General features: G+C 49.3%; 1 pseudogene; it reads right to left on the reverse strand.

The window, feature by feature from the left end:
- Positions 1-7,814: 7,814 nt before the first annotated feature.
- LOC112897216 lies at positions 7,815-12,619 on the reverse strand (annotated as a pseudogene).
- Between the last annotated feature and the right edge of the window lie 13,310 nt (positions 12,620-25,929).

The following is a 25,929-nucleotide window of genomic DNA, read 5'->3' on the forward strand; positions in this document are numbered from 1 at the left end:
CCCACAAGGTTTCTCTTCTTTTATCGCATCAGAGCAAGAAGAATGCAAGGGTCCCAAAAAGGGTTTAGGAGAATAGATGCTCCTCGATCTTTTAAGGCCGTGCTCAAATTCAGATGAAGGTTCGTCAGATGCCTTGTGGCAATACGTGGTGGCTAGGATCGAGTTGGGGAATCCACGTAGCCTTTCCTTCCAACTACCATTCTACCAACCTCTTTTACCTCCTCTTTTTGATGCAAACGTGTCAACAGTCAATGTTTGCAAGTTCTTCTGCAAAGCAGGGTGATGCGATGATATGATTTGGTGCAGCTGAATTGTATGGCACGTGTAGTCTAGGATTGGTCCTATCTTAACATTGATGTGGATGCTAGTTCAGATTGAGATAAGCATACGTCAGATATTGGTTGGACAGCGAAGACTTGAAGTAGACGCATGGAAGAACTGGAAATTGGTATGAACATTCAACCGGCAAGGACCTAGTTTCGGTGGTCTTCACACAAATTGGGTATCCTTGCATCTTTATCCTACAAAAAAAAATGAGAATCGGATGGCAGTTTGACCGATAAAGCCTCCACCTTGCCAGTTCCATTTGTTTGGATCCTGCATCGAGCCAAAATTTGCCAAAATGGTTGGCATATCGTGAATTAATTTATGAGAGAGAAATGAACTAAAATAACGTGTCTACCTATCAGACCCGGCATCACGGGACTGCGCACATGTCGTACATATTTTAGCGTAGGGGATGGACATGGCACACACCCTACATCAGTTGTAAGTACTTGTACTGTAGTAGAAACAGTCGGAACATAAGGAAGCTAGCGCGTATTTTTTATGTAATCCTATTCTCACAGACTATATAAGGGCTAATAGGAACCCCTTTGAAAGATACACACATCTAAAACAATACAAACCACCACACAAGATACAGGGTATTACGCTCTTGGTGGTCCGAACCTATCTAAATCTTGTATTCCTTGCACCTTCGAGTTCTTGATCTCGGCGACACCCCACCTACAATCTACCACCTCGGGGGTATCTCTCGGACCTACAATCTAACACCTCGGGGGTATCCCTCGGTGGGCTAGGAGGTTAAACACTGACAGTTAGCGCGTCAGGTAGGGGTGTTTGTCAGACCCGGCGCCACCGGGCTGGGCACATAACATAGTTTAAAGAGATCTAAGAGATTAAGTCCGTCTTATCTCTTATTCATCTTATTTATCTCTTATTTATTCCGTTTAAATAGGAGATAGAGCTAACCGATACAGGGAGAATCTACTCGAGACATGTTCTGGTACGATTCCTTGGTTGATGTTGGTTAGTACCTTTATAACCCTGGCCTCTCGGATATATAAGGGAGGTCAGGGACCCCTCTAAAAAGAAGATCATTAGGTCATTCTACACCAAAGGGAATACAAACCACCATACAGGACGTAGGGTGTTACGCTCCGTGCGGCCCGAACCTGTCTAAGTCTTGTGTTCCTTGCACCTTCGAGTTCCTGATCTCGGCGTCTCCTCACCCAAAACTTACCACCTTGGGTATATCCCTCGGTGGGCAGCCGGTTAAACACCGACAGTGTTCATCGAGCATCCACCGCAGAACTCAATGACATCTTTCGACTTCACCAGCACCATGCTCGATGAGGGCACGATGTTCGCCTTCGACTCCTGGATCTGCGTCGCCAACGACTCAAGTGGTTTCAACAGCCACCTAGCTGACTCCAGCAAGCCGGAGGCTTCTGCAGCAAACCAATGCAGCTATCTCGATAAGTTCATCGATAATCTCGACGAGTTGCTGCTCCCCGATCTCACCAGGGAGACCGAGAAGATGTCCGTTTTCGACGCGACTTCAACTCGTGTTGCACTAGATTTCTCGGATCGGACTCAAACCGATCTAAGGAGGGGCGTGCTCGATTCTTGTTCGGGTTACACAATGCCGCCTCGGTCAACGAGGAGGCTACGCGGTTTGAGTCCCTCTCCAACTTGGAGGACTTAGATCTTCCGCTCAAGCTTGGAGACGAGGGAGCCACCGCCTATCGGGGGGCCTCTATCTTCGACAACTACTCAGACTCAGACGATGACCCCGAATTCTTTTCGGGTAGTCACCTGGATCTCACCATAATGTCTACGCCGCAAAGCCGGTTCGTGTAGTGGAAAGGCTTGGAGCCCTCTGAGCTACTCGAATACGACTCCCACCTTATGGCCTTCATGCAGGAACTGCCTTTTCAGGAAGGCAGGCTCCTTTCTCGCATCATTGAAGAGAAAGAAGGCAGCACAGAGCTAGTCGAATACAGCCATACAACTGAGAGCTCACCGGGTTGTCAAGTCTACATGGCTTCCCTTCACAATGCGGAGGACGATGAGCCGGGTCCTGAGTACGATGCCGAACTACTCGCGGATGTATCTGCCAACGAGCGTACGGCGAACGCCCCCCAGGACAAGAACGAGGAGTACAAAAGGATCCGACGATTGAAGAACGCTAAGCGTGCCAAGCGCAGGCGGAATGTGGAAAGCCGTGCACACAACCTACAGAGAACCTTCAACAGCGTCTTTGCAGCAGCTGAAGATCGGGAGTACCGCACCCCGATCGGCGCCATTGCATAGGCAGTGTTCCTAGGTCAACAACTACCATCAAACCCCCCAGGTGCAAAAGCTGCAATACCTAACCCAGCGCGCGCTCGTGCAACTCGATGGGCAAAACCCAATATCCTCGACACGGAAGACCCTCTCGAGATCCGAGCGTCATGGTGACTCTGCGCAGGTTAGTCGCACCCCTGGAGGAGGTTTCAAACCTCGGGGGAATGACAATCGCCAGCGCAACCAGAACAATCAAGTCGGCCACGGACAATCGCTAGGGCTAGCAGTTTGCGCGTGGCAACGCCGACCAAGAGGTGCAACAACCTCCGTGCCCACCCCGCAGCCGGCACGATGCAAGGCCTCGGGGCGAAACTCAGCCCTGAGGCCAGCCTACAGAACGCTCCTACGGTTGATCTGAGGCAGAAGATCAACGATGATCACAACCCGCGGCGCATCATTGAGGCAAGGAGAAGGGACCGACCCGACATATACCACGATACCGACGATAGTGACCGCTTCCCTGCGTTCAACTCCAACATCATCGATGGGTCCTGCTCTAAGGATTTCAAACCAATCGCCATCCCCAAGTATGACGGCTAGTAAGATCCGCGCCAGTGGATTCGCTGCTACTCCGTCGCCATCAAGGTATCAGGCGGATCCAACTCCACCAAGGCACTCTACTTCCCAGTAGCCTTAGAATCCGTGCCCCTCATTTGATCCGAAAGGCTCAAGCCAAACTCCATCGACTCCTAGGAGGACCTCAAGAGGGCCTTCATCGACAACTTTCAGGGATCCACGATCCGAGCTGGTACTCATCATGATTTATCCTAGGTTAAGCAGGAGTTGACCAAGACCCTGAGATCCTACATCTGGCACTTCTTCGAGATGCGAGCCACCATCGCCAACATCACCGACGAGGATGTCATCCGCTGCTTCCAGAACAGCCTCTTCTTGAAGCACACCTACCACGACTTCAGACGCAACCGCCCGACTACTATCGTGGAACTACGTGATATGATGGCACGGTGGGCTGACCAGGAGGACGAGAAAAATAAGCGCTTCCCCGAGTACAACAACGACAAGAAGGGCAACAGCCACAACCATTTCGACAAAGACCAGCGGAACAACTCGGGGAATCCCCGAAGACGCAAGTCAAACCAAGAAGTCGCGGTTGTTGAGCGCAACCCGCGGGGCAAGAAGTCGAGGAACAATCAAGCACAATTTGAGAAAGTCCTGCACAAACGGTACCCGATACACCCGAAGTCAAAACATATGCTCTTCGAGTGTGTCAGCCTCCGCAATCCACTCCCTCCTCGAGACGGAAAGCGGAAGGATCAGGGGGATGGCAACAAGGGTGACAAATCGGGGGCCAAGACTTCCAAGACCCGAAGAACGTCGTTAATGTCATTTTCGGTGGAGATAGCGGCTTCCTCTGGAAGCGCGCGCAGAAGCTGACCCTAGTGAGATAGCCACTTGTAATCTCGTATCCCTAACTCTAGTGTTTGCCAATCGTGCGAGTATTCTTATAAAGAGTTTATTGATAAATTTCTAATTTGACGATAATACACACTTTTATGATTAAAATGGTAGATTATCCTCAGAGTTTTTGACAATGAGGACGACACTCCAAAGCAAGTCTGAAAAGGACCTCTTGTATGGATGGAGAGGGGCATGCATGGGAATTTTCAAAAAGATAAAGCACGGCTTGTTAACCTGCCTCCTTCTCAGAGATGATAAAAGCAAAAGAGATCGAAAGATTCGGGCATGCTCCTCATTTTTTTTTCTCCAGACACCTTTTGCTCACGCCTTTATCTCGAGCTTAGCTGCTTCGTACTACCTAGTAGCACGCCTATCTGCGGCAAAAAAAAAACTTATACTCTTGGTTGAGAAACCAGCAAGTCTTTAGGCCCTCTTTATCTGGACAGACAGTGATTTGATTTATTTTCCTTTCCATTTCCTTGGGATTGAACCTGATTTTCTTCTATCAGACAACCCGACCATTCAGTAACTCTCACTTGATAGAGGGAAAAAAACACAAAATTTAAGCACTTGCAAATGATAAAGTTTCCAAACACAATCTTGTCAGTAAAGGCTTATGTTAATAAGTCAGACTTTTGTCTGAATGAAGTTCTGAAACTGGAAATTGCAAATGGTTAAAAAGGCAAGAATGCAGATTCAAGTGCACATGTTAACACAGGACAAACAAGGTCTTTCCATAAGTCAAGCACTAGCAACGATTTTTATTCTTGTGCCCATCACTTGCTAGAAATAAAACAAATGCAGACTACTATTTTCTTCCTCATCGGATGCCTGCAAGCTGCAGCTGCAAAGGGTGTTGACACTCCAGGACATGCCAAATGACAGTCACACCAGGCCCTGTTTTTTCAATGTCCCATCAGTCAGAGCAAGACACTGCATCAAGTTAAAAAAAAGTCAGAAGAAGACATGAATGATTGGCAAGCATGGTCGTTTTTGTCATAGTTTACTGCTGCCAGTATAGATCCATAGTACAGAGCTAACCTTAATCAACTGCCCAGCTCTTGGGACGCAGCAAGAATCTCAGCTTGCTCTTTTCATCAGTGCCATGTGGGGCACCATCAGGGAAAAAAGGCAATGAGGAAATGGCACTATTGTATTTGAGAATGAGAGTGGCTGCTACACTGAGCTCAGCAGTGAGCATTCAGTCTGGTCAATTGCTCATCTTTCCCAACAGCAGTTTCCCTGTTTGTTGTAACCCACTGCAGGTTTTTTTTTTCAGAATCATTTGTCCTCGTTCATAAGTTAATTCACTTGCACTGCAAACTCTGTAAGAAACCACACAAAGCTGACATGAAAATTTCATTCAATAAAGAAATTGAGTGCCTCCTCAGGAACCAGGCTTGCATTTGCATGCTGCACCTGCATGGGTTTATGACACTGCTATATTTTCGATGTCTGCAGGACTGCAACTTGCAAGAGCAAAATGCAGGGAACCAACCAGTAAATGGATGGATCTGCATGCCTCAGCTACTTGTTGTACTGATGTATAGTAGACAGCAACTGCAAAGTGCCAAGTGCAAGATAGGATACGTTTTGGACAGACAGCTCAGCCCACACTCACTCACTCGCAATAGAGTCCACAGCTCATGATACGGCTGCAAGAATCAAGATCCCAATTCTAGGCACTGGTACTCATCTGGTAGTATTTATCTACGTTGCTGTTGCATGATCTGCATCTGCACATTTCCAGCCTATGTTTGGCTGACAGTTTTCCCATGGCTGTAGGTACACATGACGTGACCTACTTAAACCACCATCTTAAACCAAATGACCTACCTGTTTGTCTGTACTTGAGATGAAACTGTTCCTTGTGCAGCTAGTAATCAAGGACTCGGTGCAGATTCCTGCTCTTTCCAGGCTGCATTGAACGAACCATATGCAGCTGTTGCCTTCATCACTTTACAAGCTGTGCTGCCTCACAGAGGCATTCACTCCCCCTCCTGCTGATCCAACCCGGCGTGGATGGCATGGCAAGGCCTTTTGTTGCTTGAGTGCAAATGGCTAGGGCGCAAGGCTTTTGTTTTGTTTGCACAGAGAGAGAGAGAGGCCACATCAGATATCAGTTACCTTACCCTGCTGAGCTACCTGCACCTGCTGTGAGGAGTGAGAGGACGACGACGACGGATGCAGCAAGCAAGTCTAGGGCTCGATTAGATCCCATCAAAATTTCAACTTTTTAAACTCTCTCTCCATCACATCAATTTTAGGATACATGCATGGAGCAGTAAATGTATATAAAAAAATAACTAATTGCACAGTTTAATTGTACATCACGAGACGAATCTTTTAAGCCTAGTTAGTCCATAATTAGATAAAATTTGTTAAATACAAACGAAACCGCTACAGTACCAAAATTATAAAATTTTGAAATCTAAACAGGCCCCTAGCGTTGGACCAAGGAATTGGAATTCCAGTGAGGCCGTTGGCAGATGCTAGCTATCGCCATCGCCGTCAGCATCGTCGTGGATCTCGAGACGTTGGAGGACGATGAGTAGTAAAGTCCACACATAGCTTCTTCCAACTCAGCCATTTTCTGCAGGTGAGCAGCAGTCCTACTGCCCTAGTACAGCTAGAGCATCCGGTACAGAGCAGAATACACCACAGCCCTACAGCCTACAATACGTGTAGCAGTCCAGCCTAAGACTCTGGACATGAGTACATGTGAAGGCTCAAGGACTTTGACTTTGTCATAACTCATATGAGAATGATACCTGAAGATTTGCCACAAAATATTCTCCTCACTCACTGAAATTCCACTAACCTTTTTGATAAATCATATCAAAACACTACTTTTTCAATAAAGGAATAGTTCAATACCACTATAATAGATAAAATATGTCGAAGACAAGTTTTCTTTTTTAAAAAAAAATTGTCGATGTACTAAAACACGGTAACTAAGTGTGATGAAGGTGGTCTACGGCAAGATGAAGTGGAATCTGCACAGTGCGGAATTATGGCACATAAATTGCAGGAGCACAGTGAATGATCGATCAGTTTGCCCACACACGCACACAAAACCGCATTGATGAGGCCCCCCCGCATTCATATGCCCGCAGGCAGCAGCAGCAGCCTCCGTCTCCATTTGCTGCGCTCATGGGCTTCGGCTGACGCTGCCGATCCACGCACGCAGGAGCACGAGATCGAGCTGGTCCCCCCTGCCAGAGACCTTCTACTGATGTGTGAACAGCGTTTCTCTCAACTCTCGAGCTCACCCGTGGTCGATTCTTCATTGAGATGCCGTTCCTTTGCACGAGGAATGTGACACGGATTCACTGAAGCTTTCGCCTTCGTGAACGAAGGTAAAAAGGTCACTGTAATTTTTTTAAAAGAATACTGTAAATTTTTGCAGCCCGCAAAGCTTCTGGATGAGGCACCTTAGAGACTGCACGGGCTCTCACTGACAGCGTGTCGTCAAAGGAATACTCTACGACATGGCAACAGCAGCAGCTCAGCTTCTTCTAAAGGCGCATCATGGCCTCTGAGCAGGGCCGGTCGCACGCTCGCACGAGCGTAGCATCCATGGCGCAAGTGGCCTGGATCTGCATGCAGATGCAGTCGTGCAGAGCAATCATCGGAGGAGAAAGGGAGGAGGGTACAGAGTGCCCCACAAAAATTCAGAATTCGCAGGAGAGTAGTGAGCATCAAGCTGCTGCAACCGACGCAGCACGGGATCTTTTGCATGTGTTGACAGAGACGAGTTTATCTGGGAGCTGAGATGCGTCCTCCTTATTTAGCATCATGTTAGGCCAAACCAAACATGGTTGACTGTACCACAGGTTTCAGAAACCTGTTCCCGGGTGAAACGAAGCATGTTGCCCATGTTGCATTGCATAAGCTCCGAGCTGAACGCACAGCAGCAGATGTTTAAGCCCAACTTTAGTATGGACATTTCAGTTCAACCTAAAGGCATGTACATATATCATCATAAGGTAGCCAGCCGAAGGAAGGAACGGCATGAGCTACAGATGGCATGCCGGTGCCTCGGACACGCCGGCGGCTGTCAGCAGGGGAAGAGGATGGGGGATCCGTCGCGGCGCAGCCTGTTCTCGGAGAGGTCCAGCTTGCTCATCTTCTCCTCGCACCACAGCAGCTGCTCCTTGCTCAGCTTCCCCATCCGCAGGACACGCGACACCACCTTGATGTCGATCAGGGCGAACAGCAGCTGGACCTCTTCCATTGTGGGCGGCCAGGTCTTGCTCTTCCACCTCTTCTTGAACAGCTCCTTCACCTTCGCCTCCTTCTGCAGATTCAGATACTTGCATTAGCGGGTACTCAAGAAAACTTATCAGATAATAACATACATAAAGGTCTCTTTGGTGATGCGATAACTATGCGCCCGACATCAGATTCTGGGAAAGATGCATTCTATCGCTACCGAGTTTTGAGAGTACCACGGAAGACAAAAGATCATATAGAACAAAGGGAGTGAAAGATCATACTGATGTCAACAGAATAAAATTTACCTTATCCAGTGAAGATTGCACATGATGAATCGAGCTTCCAGTGTGGCCATGAGTACTCATATGGGCACTATTCTTTTTCTTGTCTTTTTTCAAGAAAAGGCGGAAAGTTAGGATAGAGTCCTCTAACAATTTGATGAGATCAGGTGCGAAAATTGATGGTTCCATTTGGTCTTCAGTGTTATCTTTCTTGTCTGCAACTGAATTGAGAGAACAAAAATGTCAATCAAGATAAATCCGACACAACTGAACTCATCAATCATTCAAGTATGCAATGCAAACAAGTGGCCAAATTTATCTCCTGCTTATTTAAGGGTAAAAGCAAGTGGCCAAATTTATAACCTACAAATAGACATACATTTTGTGAATTTAGAAACATAGTAAAAGAAAGGACGAAATGAAACAAAGAAAGAACACTATTTACTGTCTACTGCACTCAACACTTATTAGCATACTGTAGAATAGGGTACAACCTGATGCCAGATTTTGGTACAGGATGATGTGTACATGGTATTAAATATGTTACAGCAGTAACTGGAAAGAATTCATCAGTCATGTAGTCAAATGTTATGGATGCACAAAGCCTAGGCAAACAAGCCAGCTAGCTGTACACATGACATTACTTACAAGAACTTCAGAATCTAGATCTGTACCAAGTCTTACTGACAGTACAAGAACTCCATATTAATTGAGAAAGTCCTTGTGCGTGGCATACTCATCCATGCTAAACTTGCAGACAAAAAGCTTTAGCGCTTTAGGCATAGATTTGGTACATGTTATTGGAACTTAATTGTAGGAACAATGAAACATGCAGCTCTTAATCCCAAAAATACATATCCATGTTACCATCCCTTCGAAATCAGTCGAGTTATAGTACAAAACGAACCACTGTCAACATTTTCTCCAATTTTAGATGGAGGTGAAATAGAAAAGAATATAAAGTACAACGTAATAGATCACCGCTCATTATTATTGCCACTGTCCAGCAGATTGAATTGGATTGTACCATGTGAAATGTGTAGACTATTTACCAAAATTTATTTACTGTGGTACTATGCTAGGACAGGGCATAAAGCATGAATAGCCTAAGAAGGTTTAATCGGCGTTACACGTAACTTAATACGACCAAACAAAAATGGGCTCAGCATCAAGATCCTCAACCATTTCTACAACACTTGGAATTGTACAGGGTTTGAAATCAACATTACACCATTATCAAACAGGCCGAACTTCTGGAACCATTTTTTTCATGTATAGAAAGAACATTGACTGTAAGTGTCAAGTAAACAGGAATTATCAACATACCTAGAGACAAACAGTATGCATGTGAGAATCACAATCCATGACATCTCACAATGGAATGATCTTTATTCCACCATACCTTCTATGATATTACCAAGAGAAATAATTCTAAAAGTGAACTGTAGATTGAAATATATTAGGAATTTGCTGAACCACACCAGCTGTCATAGGAATTTTCTGGACACAACAAGATAGGTCTATAAAACCATAACCCTCCATAGATTCAGTGAAAACTCTACGGCGCACAGAAACATGTTTCAGATGCTATTGGCTACATTCATGTTAGAAATACAGAAACTGCAACCCAAAGATTCTTACCTTGAAAAGTGGGGACCTGAAGCAACTTTGACAACAAGCTCCGAGACCGTGCATATATCTCAACCCGGGTACCATGCTCAAATGGCTCATTTTCAACAAATCTCTGCAACAGAACCTGGAATTGCTGGAATGCTTGAGCAGCACAGCTGTAGGTTGTAGGGTTATCTGGTTGTGCTGCGACTATAAGGCTCAGGTGTACATATGTACAATGCAGAGCCTCCCAGCTCAACGAAACATGAGCAACATATGCAGTTTCAAGTGTTTGATAAGGATCATCTTCGCTTTGCTGTTGCTGAAGTTGCTCACAATCCTCCTGGAGCTCATCTTTTCTTTTGAATGAGAGACTGCGCAGGGTAGACGCCAATTTGGATGCTGATCTTGGAGACTTTTTGGACATGTTCAGTGACTCTGGAAAGTATTTGTTGCCCAACTGTTAGAATGGTGAAAGTATGCGGAAGGGCTATTTAAATATATAAAAAATAAACGGTACACTAGAAACAGCAGTAAAATGAAGCTGTCGAATTTATTAAGCAATAGTAAATACCGATTAAGGTGAGACGGAATTCTGAAGGCCATAAACAACATGTGCTAAACAAGAAACATTGGCTGATTCAACGAGACAAGAAAAATTGCATGGATTTCAGCAGGAAAAGGTGAAAATTCCTAAATTGCTACATGTGACAATAGTGTTCCCTGGGCACAGGGGTGTGTGTGTCCGAGTCCGACTCGGATTTGGGTATGGGTGTCCGTTTCGCTACAAAAAATTGGACATGCCAAATACCACCTGAATCCAACAGGGTGCATGGGCCTCCAACTCAGACTCAGTTAACCAGGTAACGCTAGACAGAATGCGATAACAGTGGTTGGTTGTGTGTGTTCATCTTGCCCTTTTGAGTGATGTCAGCTGCCTGATGCTACAGTTTCATTTTAATAAAGATGGTTTCAAAAAGAAAAGAAGCAGCAATTGCGGGCATACTAAATGAGGCATGCAACTACTACAGAAAACTTGTACCCGCCAAGCCTCTTTACAAAAGTAGGGACTGTGCTTTATCATGCTAACAAGGCTCGGAGTTGATCATAATCTATACAACTAGAATAGCAACAACAACTAGAAGCTGAAGTATTCAACACAAATATAGCTAATTTTATAGCACCAGACCATATATACACATAATCACAAAAAAAGAGAGAAGAATACTAGATGCATGCATCATGTTACGTATGAGAAAATACAGCCAAGCTTATACTAAGAAACATCCACAATCGTTTACCTGGATCCTTCATGAGCTGCGCGATCATCTTATGAAATACGAGCATCCTCTCGCAGTACTTATCATACAGCGAATCAAACCCGCACAATGGGAACCCATTGACGACATCCGACTCCAACCACTCCCTGGAGCTACTCCCTTCCTCCTCCCCTTCCTCCCCGCCATCCTCCTCACCCTCGCCGCATTCCTCCTCGGGGATGAGCACCATGAAGCTGTTCTTCCTCAGCTCCTTGAGCCTCCGCTTCACCTCATTCGTGATGAAATCATCGTCGTCGTCCTCCTCCTCCTCCACGGCTCCCTCAACCACCCCATTGCCCGCGCCTGCACCCTCTGTCCCCTCAGCGTTCTCCCCTAAAATGTCACCTTTCTGTTGTTGTTCCTCGGAGGCCACATTCCCGGCGGCGTGGGCCTCGTCATCGGACTCCACAGTCTCGCCCCAACCCCGGCGCTCTTCTTGCCCTTGCCGAACTTCTTTATCTTGAAGAAATCCATGGGCCCCGACCAAGCCTCTAAACCCCAAAGCTCAAACAGCCCCCAAACCCAAAAGACCCTCCTTTTCTTTTCGCCGATCCTTGATCCCAAAGTCGCTCGCTCCCTTTCGCTTTCCCTGCAAATACCAGAAGAACCACGGAACGGATAAAGCATCGACAGGGGGGCGGACCGGCGGAGGTGATTCAAAGGAACGCCTATAAGAAACCCTAGCAAATCATGAACTCGCGCCGTGCTCGCCGGCCAAAATACCTCAGGGGACGGCCCTCAATCCTTTGCCGCGGCTAGAATGCGGGGGCAATCCGGCAGGAAGCACCAGCAGACGCACCCCCGGCATCAAGATCCGCCGAATCCGAGCCCCTGCTGGCCTGCTCCTCGACGGGCGGGCCTCCCCCTCCCCGGGAAGGTCGGCTCACGGGCGCGAGGCGGCGGCGGCGAGCGGCATCTCCGCGGACCGCGAGTGGTCGGCGCTGCTGGTTTCGTCTCGTCCCCTCGGGGCTGCGGGGAGGTTTTAGGGCGGGGGAGTCGGTTTCTGGTCTGCTGACGCTCGCGGCGGCTCGCCGAGGGTCCGCAGGGCTCGTCGCGTCGGGGTGGGCAACTGGGCGCTACTGCCTGGTGCCGGACCTGGGAGGAATCGAATCCGAGTTTTTAACCATGGGTGCGAGGGGGTTTAAGCGGGTGGTTTGAGCTGTGGTTAGCGGCGATTAGCGGAGTGTGGTCAAAGACGGGAGGAGGAGCAGAGCAGGGGGAGTGTGGAGTGGCGTGGAGTGCATGGGAGACCGCACGGCGGGTACGACGCCTGTCGCCGTCGCTGGTCTCCGGCCAGGGTCGTGGGGCCCGCGTCCTCGGAGACAGCGCGTTGGGCCGGGCCCAAAGAAGTGAGGCCCAGGTGTATCATAAAAGAAGCTCGGCCCACTAGGCCGACGGATTCGGAGCCCATTTTTCTTCGGGGTCATTTTCCTGGCTTTCTTCTTCTCGGCTCTGGTCACACCAACCTGTTGGGCCGTCTCCAGGTCGATCTAGAACCACGGGAAAAGTCCTTTTTACCTTGCTGCATAACCGGCTATTTTGGCTCCTTGGACCTGAAACCAGGCACGTGGTCTTCCTGACCCATTCCACTCCGGTTTTGTCCTGGCTGGCGGCACGTCATTGCCATATCACCAACCGACGTGTCTGTAGGACCCACCTCACAGTCAAGCGTCCACACGGGGAAATAGAAAACCGCTATCGCCGCCGTCTTCTCCCCATCGGCCATCGGTCTCCATCACATGGCCTGCCGCCGCCGCGCGGCTCCCGACCGGAGATAATCTCCTCTCAAAACTGCGCTTCTGGTCCGGGCTAGCCGGCGCTATCGAATCGCCCGCCCCATCATTGCGACGCCACGCCGCCGATGAGCACTCCGTCGACGTCGACGTCCTCCAGCCGCGTGCAGGGCGGCGGCGCGTCGAAGACGGCGCACGGGAAGTGATTCTTGACGACGCCGGCGAGAACGGTAAGCTCACCAAGGGGCCTGTCCGCTGCGGATTGGCTGCTCTGGACAGCCGATTCGAGTGCTCTCCCGCGACGCAAATGCGTGGCTGCTGCCTTTCCGTCGAGCGTGTGCACTAAAAATCCAAAATACGAGCTAGCCTTTGGATGAATTGGCTTATTCATTCAGCAATTGGTTGATTTTGTTCTCAATCCAAGCAAATCCGATTGAGATCGAGGAGATCTGCTCGTTGCCGTTGTGTGCTGAGCCACCATCTTCGTTGTGTACAAGCACCCACCTCCGCCGGCGGGCATGCATTTCCGTGCAAATAACCACGGTCTCCGACCACCAAAAGCTCCCGCTCCACCACCTCGTCCTGCGCCCCGGAAGAGGACGGTGTCAGCTTGCTCCACCTGCTTGCAACTTGATTGGATGGGTCCTCTTGTCCCCAATCAGTTTGTGTGATGCGCGGTCCTCTGCTAAACCATGGATTAATTATATTCTTCTCCATCATAGATTCACAGCTCTAAATCGAAAACTGAACTCCGACGAACTAAATTGCACGGAGGCCGGGGAGGGGAACCGAGGCGGAGAGCTTGGTCGAGATGGAGCCGTCGGGGAGACAGTGAAGGATAGCGGCGTGTTGAGTTAGGGCGGGCCGGCGGGGCGCGGGTTCGCTCACCTTGGTCGCCGCACCATGCCACACTAGGCCGCGCTGGCCATGGCTGGCGCCTTGGATTGTTGCTCAGGAAGAGAGAAAGGGGAAGAGGAAGACGGAGACAGGTACGTGGGCCGTGGGGCCGACCAAACAAGATGCGCCGACCAAGAGCGGAGCTTGTTTTCGCGGAGCGGAGTGCTCCCAAATTAGTGAGGTGGCTCCTGACATGGCGCCAGCTATGATAAAACCGGGCTGCAATGGGGTTGAGGGGGCCACGTGCCTGGTTTCAATAGTGTATGCAGCTAAAATAGCCGGTTTTCGACTCTAGGGAGAAAATGCAAACTCGGCTCATTGTTGAGAACGTAAAAAGGATATTTTTCTAAAAGTCAGAGGTTAAATTTTAGCCTCCTATGTTTAGATATTAATTAGGAATAATAAATATAGACTAACTATAAAATTAGTTGTATAGATGGAGACTAACTCGCGAAACGAAACTATTGAGCTTAACTAGTCCATGATTTTAATAATGTAGTGCTACAATAACTATTTGCTAATGATGAATTAATTAGAATTAATAGATTCATTTTATAAATTAACCTAGAGCTTCTACAATTAGTTTTATAATTAATTTATATTTAATTCTCTTAATTAGTATCCGAATATTTGATGTGGTAAAACTAAACTTTTGCCCAAGGATGCAAACACGCCCAAAGCACCGTGGAAGGAGCTTTGGAGAAGAAAAGCCAGCAAAAGTCGGTGCCAGCCCTGCCTTTCAAGGAGTCAAAGTCCAAAAGCTGCTGAGCAGTAGTGGGTCCGTCTCACTCACGTCCTCCACCTTCAGCTAGCCAACTCTTTTCCACTAAACATGTGCTCGGTTCTCTCGTGACCTTCTCTGACTCGGCGCTAAACATGTTACCGACTCTGCGCTCTCATCAAGCTGCCTCCTACGGAATTCCAGCTCAAATCCACGTTGGTGGAATTGGACAGTGTCACGTTGTACAATACAGCAGCCATTGGACCCGGGCGATGATCCAACCGGCCCCGTTCAAATCGTGGATTCCTAAGGCTAGTCCCAATGGATTGTATCATAACAATTAATTAGCTTTGACACGGTTTCTTATGTTGCGGCACAAAGTCTAATAATATGGGTCCACTCTCATAGACACATCCTCACAACTATTAATTATCTTGGATATTGAAGTATGATACTAGCCATCGTTGATGATGTTTCTTTTATTAGACCAATCTCAACCTATAGTGTTTACGAGTGGTGTATGTCACACCCGGGGCCACGGGACTGTGTACATAACGTAGTTTAAAGTGGTTTAAGAGATTAAATCCATCTTATTTATCCCGTTTAAGTAGGAGATAAAGCTAACCGATACAGAAGGAATCTACTCGAGATATATTCTGGTATGATTCCTTAGCTGATGTTGGTTAGGATCCTTGTAACCCTGGCCTTCCGGATATATAAGGGGGGATAGGGACCCTCTCAAAACAAGATCTCCAGATCATTCTACACCTAAGAGAATACAAACCACCGCACAGGACGTAGGGTATTACGCACCTTGCGGCCCGAACCTGTCTAAGTTTTGTGTTCCTTGCACCTTCAAGTTCTTGATCTCGGCGTCTACCCACCTAAACTTACCATCTTGGATATACCCCTCGGTGGGCAGCCGGTAAAACACCGACAGCTGGCGCGCCAGGTAGGGAAGCGCGTCGAAGATCCACCGGCGAGCTCGATGGCATCTTTTCAATTCACCAGGTCAGTTCCCTCTCAGGGCACGGCATTTGTTTTTGGCTCGTGGGTCTGCATCGCAGATGGTGCGGGCAATTTCCGTCGATTCCTCGTCGACATGAAGCCAAAGACTCCCGTGGCGGATCTTCGCGGTGACCTCGACAAGTCCGTTGATGATCTCAACGACTTATCGATCAATGCTTCCGTTGCAAAGATCGAGGTGGAGTCAGCTCTCGGCGCGACTTCATCCGGCGCTGGGGCAACTTCCCTTGGGTTGGACTCGTTCCAATCTAAGGATTCACGTAGCCGATCCCGACTCGGTTCACGCAATTTGGCCACTGATCTTCAGGAGGCCGACATCTCCAAGTCCCTCTCCACGTTAGAGAAGGACTGGATTCTCTGCTCCAACTTGGAGGGCCCAAAGCCACCGCATGTCGGGGGCTTCGGGTTGTTTTTGCGCCAGTGATCTGATGATCACCTCCACACTGGAGGGGCGTTTCGTACATTGGAGGGACATGAAGCTCTCCGATCTACTCGAGGCTGAGGCTCGACTTGTGGCCCACCTCGAGCCTTTGCCTTTCCAGGAGGGCAGGCCGTTGGCCACCGTGGTGGAGGAGTTGACTGAACTAGTCGATGCGAGCTCTGATGAGCTCGTCTCCCGCCAGGTGCTAATGGCGGAAGAAGGCGAGAACGATGGCGATTTTTCCATCGTCGAATTTGATGCGGTCTCCGAAGATGAGGCCACGGCCAACACCGACGACGAGAACGACGCCGACCGTGAGGCACGGAGGGCCAGGAACAGGGCCCGCACAATCCGACGAAGGAGGGTCAACGAGCGCAGGCGATCTATGCATCGTGAGCTCGACCCTTAATTTGCCGCCGTAAGCGAACGGGGCTTCAGGACTCCGGTGGCCAACATCGCCAGGGTTACGGCCATACTCGAGCGCAGAAACGATCCGAATGTGCGCCAAGCACTTCTTTACGCGTAGAGGGCCTGGATCCAGCTGGATCAGCAAAACCCGGCGTCTACTATTAGGGAGGAGCTCGTGGGCGAGAGTCGGAACCAGGCTCACAGCCGAACGACTGGTGGTCGCCCTCGACCTCAGCCCAGCCACAACAACGACAACGCTCGCGGGAGCTAGGCCCCTGGCGGGAGGCAGCAGCCACCTCCAGGGGGTAACCCACGACAGGCTAATTATTGACCTTCTTCAGAAGACATGCGCCAGCATGTTAATGAAGGCCGCGATGCGCGGTCCGTGATCGACTCCAGGCGCAAGGTTCGCGAAGAAGTCGAGACTAAAGGTACTGACTTCAGCGACCGTTTCCCAGCTTTCTCCGCTCGGTTCAGCAGCTACAAGTACCCTGAGGGCTTCAAACCGATCGGCATCACCAAGTATGACGGCAAGCAGGCTCCTCAGCAGTGGCTACGTTGCTACTCCACGGCCATTGAAGTCGCAGGGGGCTCCAACATCACCAAGATCATTTACTTTCCGATGGCTTTGGACCCTGCGCCGCTCACATGGATGGAGAGCCTCAGCAACAACTCGATCGACTCCTGGGAACGACTCAAGAAGGTCTTCATCGACAACTTCCAGGGAAAGATCGCTCGCGCAGGTACTCGTCATGATCTTGCTCAGTGTAAACATGAACGTAACAAGCTCCTGCGGTCCTACACACGTCGCTTCTTTGACGTTCGTGCTACCATCGCAAACATCTCGGAGGACGACATTATCAACTGCTTTTACAACGGCATCACCGACCCAGGCATCTACAGAGACTTCGGGCGGAACAGACCAAAAATTGTTGCGGGCCTTCGTGACATGATGCACGACTGGTCCAAACAGGAGGAGAAGATGCGGGAGCGGTTCCCACGGCGCCAAGATAGCAATCTGAGGCGTCCAAATGACAACCGCAACGACAAAGGCTAGCGGGACTATTCAGGTCCACCCCAAAAGCGCAGGCGAGATGATCTCATTGCAGCTGTGGATCGTCCCTCGCGAGGCAAGAAGTCGACGACGCAGGAGGAGTTCGAGAAGCTCATGCAGAAGAAATGCCCATGGCACCCAGGTGCCAATCACGCGGCCATCGACTGTTACAACCTCCGGAGGATATTCAGCAACTCCGGTGGTGGTAAGAAGAATAAGAAACCAGCAGACAAGGAACCCGAGGATGACGACCAAGAGGACCAAGGGCGCAACGCGAAGTTCCAGGATGCTTCGAAGACCGTCAACGTCATCTTCGGGGGAGATGGAGACTTCGGCTCCAAGCGGGACCAGAAGCTGCTTCTCCAGGAGATTATGTCCATCAAGTCAGCGGTACCACGGCCACTCCGTTGGTCGGAGGTCCCCATCTCATTCTCCCGCGATGATCAATGGACGAGCTTCTCGGAGCACGGCAAGTTCCCCCTGGTCCTGGATCCAGTGGTGGCAGAGGTCAGGCTCACCAAGGTGCTCATCAATGGTGGGAGTGGTGTCAACCTCATCTTCGCCAGCACTCTGAGGAAGATGGGTCTGGACTTCATGGGCATGCTAGTTCCGAGTAAATCCCCCTTCTATGGCATCATCCCAGGTAACACGGCGCACCCACTTGGTACGGTAGTTCTTCCAGTCATCTTCGGCACGAGGGAGAACTACCGCACTGTAACACCCTAATTTTGCAAAGTACAAAAGTAATTTGAATGGCATGATAGGTCAAAGGGTTACATGAATTTTTTTTTTATATAAGCAATTTTCTTAAGGTATAAAAATAAATATAGGGAAATATATGTGTCATGTGCATTCATGCTCTTTGCATTGCTTTATTGATTGTAGTTTATCTGGATTCAATTTGAGTTCAAATTTCAGTTCAAATTCAAAAGTCCTTTTGATTTTGTTTGATCTTCTCTCTTTTCCCTCTCCTTTTCTCCCCTTGGGCCCAGCCCAGCCCGGCTGGCCACCCCTCTCCCCTTCCTCTCCTCTTTCCCCTCTGCAGCCCGGCCCGCAGTCCCTTTTCCTCTCCCTCCTCTCCTTTGCAGCGCGGCCCGCTTCCCTCCTGGCCGGCCCAGCCGAGGCCTCTCTTCTCCCTTTCTTCCCCCGCGTCCCTCTCTTCTCTGGGCCGCAGCTCGGCCGCCGGCCCAGCCTCCGCGCGCGCGTACCGCTCCCCTCCTCTCTCTCTGGCGCTGACAGGGGGCCCCACCTGTCAGGCCCTCCTCCTTCCCCGCGCCCGAGCCGGACCCGAGCTCGAGTCCGAGCTCGGTCCGCCGCACCCCGCGCCGTCTCCGCCTCGGGCCCGCACGCCCAGGCGCCCCTCGGCCGTCCTTTAAAAGCCGCCGCACCCCGGGCCCCCTAAACCCTAGCCGCACCGCCGCCCTAACCCTAGCCGCCGCATCCGCCGCCGCCGCCGCCCTCGCCTCGGGTCGCCGCCGCCCCGTCGGTCCGCTGCCGCCCGCCGCCTTTTGACCGCCCCCGAAGCACCGTGTGGTGGTGAGGATCCCCCGGCCGCCTTCTCTCTTCCCCTCCCCGGCTCCCCCGCGTCCGCCGGCTCCGTCGCCCGATCCGCGCCGCCTCTCGCCGCCGGTAGCCGCCTCCGGCCGTCGCCTCCCTTCTCTACCCCCTAAAGCAGTTCCCCTCGTCCCCTCTACCTCCCCGTCCAAATCTCGTTCGAAACCGAGGCCGGGGACGCGATTTCGCGTTTCCCCGGCGAGCCGCCGCCGCCTCTACCTCGCCGCCGGCGTCCCGCCGCGGCTCAGCCGCCGCCCCGCGTCGCCCCGAGCCGGCCGGCCGTTGGATCCAAATCCAACGGCCCAGATCAGATCCAGCCGAGTCAATCAAACCGCGTACCGGTCAACCCGCGCCTCTTTTGCAAATAAGACCTTAAGTTTCCCCGAAATCAACCCGCCGTCCTGCCCAATTCAAAAGTATTCGTGTTTTGGTCCAAATTCTTCTATTTAGACCCCTGAGGTTTTTCAAAATCGAACCCGCCGTCCTGAATCTCTAGATTTTGCGTTCTAGCCCCTCTGTCTAGGGTTTAATCACGATCTAGCCCCTGGTTTCTCTGTTTTAGGTCCTTCTTGATCTAAATCTTCGCAGATAAGCCCCTGGAACCCCGTTTTAGCCCTAACTTCTTCGTTTTAACTCCGATTTCGTCGATTCTTGCGCTCACGCGATCCTTACGACTTGTACAATGTTTTCAACATATTATTTTGTTCTGTTTTCAATGATTGGTGTACTGTTCTTATTTATTGTGTTTGCTTGTTTGTATGTGCTTGTGTGCGACGTTAGACGGTGCGCAGTTCGAGGATCCGCAGAGTCAAGACTTTGAAGAATTTCCTGAGCAGCAGCAGTTTGCTAACGAAGGCAAGTGGTCCTTGATCATGTTTTCAGTCCTATTAATATCACAATTACACCTTTACTTTTATGCGTGCATGTGTATAGAACATGATGGAACCCAATTAAGGATATGACTAGATTTTATTTAACTTCCTTGTTAAACCTGGGTTGTTTTATTTATGTTATAGCTACGCTAGTTGCTTAATAATAGTTTTGGATGTTTGGAAAGCATGTTACCTCCTATATCTCTCATGTCCTTTGGAATATTGTTATGGCAATCAAACAAGCTTATCGAATGAATTGGAACATGGAGAACCACCCAGGAAAACAGTACAACCACAGTACTATATGGCTCTGGTCTTGGCCAATTAATTAGAAACCTTAGCTTGTGATGATCTTACCGAAAGGGCAAGAGGGGTTGCATTGACGGGGTATAGCTCGGTCCTTTGAGGCACATAGCTATGTGAACCTTGGCTAAGGTATTTTCCTCAATAGGGAGGGTTATGACCGCTTTGGCTTGAAACCTTAGCGGATTGTCACAAGTTAGGGAATCTTTGTAAAGGCCTCGTAGTGAATCCCTGCCACTCACCTTGGAAGTGTTTAAGGGCCTTGCAAACCCGGGCAAAAAGGGAAACACGAGCTGTGGGTAAAGTGTACAACCTCTGCAGAGTGAAAACTGATATATCAGCCGTGCTCACGGTTAAGAGCGGCTTGGACCCTCACATGATAATTGAACTTGAAGATGAATTAAGCCGTTGTTCTTTGTGGTTGATGTTTATTTACTCAGTTTTATATAAGGGTTGGTATAACTTAAACTTAGTTAATGCTTGCTAAATAAAACTTGACCAACTAAAATGCTTATCGCAGTCAAACCATGTCAGCTTATCCTTGATTTGGCCTTGCATGTCATATAATTTACTCCACTTGCTGAGTACCAACCATAAGTGTACTCACGCTTGCTTTATTAAAACCAATGCTGCTCAGAACAAGACAACTTTCCGGAGTTTCCCGAGGATATTGGAGATTTCTAGGCGAGTGCCTCCCAGTCAACTGCCTGTGAAGTTGAAGTCCGCTGCTATTTATCGACGTTTATTTATTCGCTTAAGGTTAAGACTGTCGGTCATGTAATAAAGTACTATTATACTCTTATTCGTTAATGCATTGTTCGGATACTCGCTTGTGACGTCTACTGTATGTGCGGAACTTGATCCTGGCGCACATATGGGATGCATTCGGTTGTCTTTTCTAAACCGGGTGTGACAGAAGTGGTATCAGAGCCGTGTTGACTGTAGGACGTTAGCCTAGCTAGAAATGGTCGAATTTTAAGTCTTATCTTGCTTAGTAGCCAAGCTTCTGCCTTCTTGCTTTTGAAAACTGCTTATTTTCTTGATTATATCGTTATTCTTCTACTTTTTTTCTCTTTGAAAACATGCTTGTCTCTCAAGTGTGTTGATGTTTGCAAAAATGCCATCTTGCTTTAAGGTCACTCGTAGCATCTACCTCTAAATATTCCCTATCTTGCGTTGCTCTCGTTTCTGTTGCAGATGGTCAGAATCAGGCAGACTGCCCGTAAAGCACCCGTGGACCACCGCTTCCGATTCATCACTCGCAGGAAGTGTCCGACCCACTGGATGACCATCACTGTGACCACTCCAACGGGGATGGGTGGACACCGACACTGAGGAGGAGCCCATGGAGTTGCCAGACGACCATCCAGAGGTTTCAAGTGGCAGCAATGAGGGCCCTGCAGGAGAAGATGGTGGTGATTCAGGTGCTGCAGATGGAGACAAGGATAAGGGTGATGCTGAGGACTCCGACGCGCCAGGAGGTGACGATGACGATCCAGATGATGGTCCGGAGCCAGCTGTCGCCACGACCCCACCACCACCTGAGCCTCACTACGGGAAGCAGATACTTCACTTGGAATCTGCCGAGGGTCCATTCCCGCGCTTCTCTGGAGGGCCATGCAGAGGATTGGTTTTCCGCGGAAGCCACATTTTGAGGCTCACTTGTTCAAGAATGCCCAGCAGGAAGAAGAATGGTTGGTGTCTGTGTTGATTTGCGTTCCGGATGAGAGACCTGGATGCTGGGTGGAATACTCTAAGCACATTGATGAGGTGCCCAGGAGGACTTTGGAGGCAGGGACTAGTGAAGCTGCCAGGAGGGCACTCTACTTTCTTTGCTACGCTTACAAGGAAGAGCTCCAGGGCACTGAGTTCCAGCAATTTCCACAACGCAAGAGGGGAGCTACTTGTGCGCAGATTCCTGCTCCACCCCCTGGGGAAGGAAGTCTGCTCCTGGATACCACACAGGAGCTGGTCGCCGCTCTCAGCACGGATCTAGATGCAGCCGGAGCAGAGATCCAGGAGATCAAGAAGAAGCTAATGAAGACCATCCGGGAGAAGGCAATTCTGGAGGCTCGACTGAGAGGAGATCCAGTGTTACCTCCGGAGTGCGACAGCATTGAACCAAAAGAGTACTTGCCGGAGTCACCCCCTCGCAAGCGCATTCATTATGGAGAGCCTGGCTATCGCACCACTTACCGCTAGGGGATAGATTTAGGAGTTAAGATAGGAGTAAATTTTCTTTTAGAATAGGAGTTTTCTAAGATTCTTTTGTAATCGTTAGTACGAGCGATCTTAATAGTGTGTTAAATTAGATTAATGTGAAAGTGTGCTTGGTTTTGTGACAATGTTTGAGTTGGATCTTTGTAATGATTGCGATAGGTTGTGGAGTGATGACCACAACCATATCGAGTTATTAATACAAATATATAGTTAGTAAAATTTTGGGGTTGTTTTCTTTCCGTTGCTATCTTTATCTTGCCCTTGTTCCTACCCATTTTCCATGATTGAATTCATGAGTCTCTTTTCTCTAACCCAATCAGATGGTGAACACCAGGTCCGGATCAGGAGTCGATCAACCTGCAGCGCCGCGACGGAGGGTGCGCAACAACACCAACCCTAACCCGCCACCAAGTCAACCGCACCAGACGCCACCTGCAGGAATGGAGCAGTTCCTCGCCGCCCAGACTGAGCTGCTGACCAACATGGCGAACACCATCGCCAACATGCAAGCTCAGATGAACCAAGCGCCACCACCTCCACCACCACCAGCAAGGGACAGGCACAGGGAGTTCATGAGTCACAAGCCTCCCACGTTCTCTCATTCGCCGGATCCACTTCAGGCTGATGACTGGATCAAGACTGTGGAGAAGATGCTCAACCTCGCCCAGTGTACCGACAGGGAGAAGGTTCTTTATGCTTCAGGCAGACTGGAAGGACCGCAGCGGATTGGTGGGATGCTTACACAGCAGCTCATGACAACCCCGACGCTATCGGCTGGCAGGAGTTCAGGAGCAAATTCAGGGAGCAGCACATACCCAAGGGCCTGATGAAGCTCAAGAAGCAGGAGTTCCTTGCTTTGAAGCAAGGGGCAATGTCCGTGAGTGAGTATCGGGACAAGTTCATCCAACTGTCTCGTTACGCCCCTGCAGATGTCGCAGATGATGAGGAGAAGCAGGACCACTTCAGGGAAGGTCTGATTGGTCCTATCAAATATCAACTAATGGTGCATACTTTCGACAGTTTCCAGAAAATGGTGGATAAAGCCATCATGGTGGAGCATGCCCGCAAGGAGATGGGTGAGCAGAAAAGGAAGTACGAGTCATCGACGCAGTTCAGCAGTAATGCACGTCCTCGCTTCAATGCCCCGCAGGGGACACCTTTCCGCTCAGGGGGACAGAATGTCAACTTCGGGCAGAGTCAGTACCCGCGCTTAAACCAACAGCAGCAGCAAGCTCAACATGCCGGTCAGTCAGTGCAGCGCTCCAACTTTCAGCAGAATCGCCAGGCACCCTACAGGCACACCGATGAGAAACAATACCACCGCTCCCGCTGGTGGTAATACTTGCTACCGGTGTGGTGAAGCGGGACATTATGCCAATGCATGTCCCAAGAAAAACGCTCAGCACACTCCAGGTCAGTTTAACAACAGTGGACAGAGGCAGACACCGCAGCAGCAGCAACAGCCCCGAAACAACATGCAGACGCCCCAGAGCAACAAGGGTCAGCAAAACTACGCCCGCGGGCGAGTGAATCATGTGGCCGCGGAGACCGCTCAGGAGGCTCAGGACGTTGTGTTCGGTATGTTTCTTGTCAACTCCGCCCCTACATCAGTTTTATTCGATTCTGGAGCATCGCATACATTCATCTCCGCTGAATACGTAGCTAAGTACTCCATTCCCCTATGCCACTATGCCTAACTCCAGTTAGTAAACTCACCTGGGGGAAATAATGAGGTTGTACCGATGTCTCGGGGTAAAAAATACAAATCATGGGCAAGGAATTCTGTGCAAACCCGATAGTTACCGTCAAGTGGTATGATATTATTCTCGGAATGGATGGTTGACAAATACGACGCAGTGATCATTGTTCCAAGCGATCCGTGGTTCTCACTAGCCAGGAAGGTGAAAGATTCGAGTTTGTTGCAACACTTCCGTCGGCGGCAGATGTGCAGTGAATCAGTTGAAGGCAAGTTCGATGGAGGTTATCAGAGTGGTCAGCGAGTACCCGGACGTCTTCCCTGATGATTTGCCAGGTATGCCACCTGAACGTGACATTGAATTTATATAGATCTTTACCTGGTACTGCGCCTATTGCTAAGAGGCCATATAGAATGTCAGTTGGTGAATTAGAGGAACTTAAGAAACAACTGAAAGAATTGCTAGGTAAGGGTACATTCGTCCTAGTTCGTCACCTGGGGACGCCTGTGATATTCGTTGAAAAGAAAGATGGTACACAGCGATGTGTGTTGACTACAGGCCTTGAATGAGGTGACTATCAAGAACAAGTACCCATTGCCGCGTATATAGAAGACTTGTTTGATCAGTTGAGGGGAGCCAAGGTATTCTCAAAGATTGACTTGAGGTCAGGTTATCATCAGCTGAGGATACGACCATCAGATATAGCCAAGACAGCATTCACTACCAGGTATGGGTTATATGAGTATACGGTGATGTCGTTCGGGTTGACTAATGCTCCAGCTTACTTTTATGTATCTGATGAACAAAGTGTTCATGGAGTATCTCGACAAGTTTGTGGTGGTGTTCATCGATGATATATCTGGTATACTCCAAGGATGAAGAGGAACATGAGGAGCACTTGAGACTCGTCTTGCAGAAGCTCCGGGATAATCAGTTGTATGCTAAGCTCAGCAAGTGTGAATTTTGGCTGAATGAGGTTTCATTTCTGGGTCATGTCATTACCGGCGGAGGTATTGCAGTGGATCCAGGGAAAGTAAAAGATGTGTTGAAATGGGAGCCACCCACGACGGTTTCGGAAATCCGGAGTTTCCTAGGACTTGCAGGGTATTACCGGAGGTTTATTGAAGGCTTCTCTAGATAGTGAAACCCCTTACGTCACTGCTAGAGAAAGACAAGAAATTTATATGGTCTGCGGCATGTCAGGATTGTTTCGAGGAGCTGAAAAAGAGGCTGACAACTGCACCAGTGTTGGCTATGCCTGATGTTTACAAAAGTTTCGATATCTACTGTGACGCATCTAAGCAGGGTCTCGGTTGTGTATTGATGCAAGAGGGACACGTGATTGCATATGCATCCGTCAATTGAGAAAGCATGAACAGAACTACCCCACGCACGATCTGGAGTTGGCAGCAGTGGTACATGCTCTAAAAATATGGAGGCACTATTTGTTAGGTCACCGATGCCAGATATATACTGATCATAAGAGCTTGAAGTATATTTTCACTCAGAATGACCTCAATCTAAGGCAGCGAAGGTGGTTAGAG

The sequence above is a fragment of the Panicum hallii genome, chromosome 6 (assembly GCF_002211085.1).
Source record: "Panicum hallii strain FIL2 chromosome 6, PHallii_v3.1, whole genome shotgun sequence".
Lineage (NCBI taxonomy): Eukaryota > Viridiplantae > Streptophyta > Magnoliopsida > Poales > Poaceae > Panicum > Panicum hallii.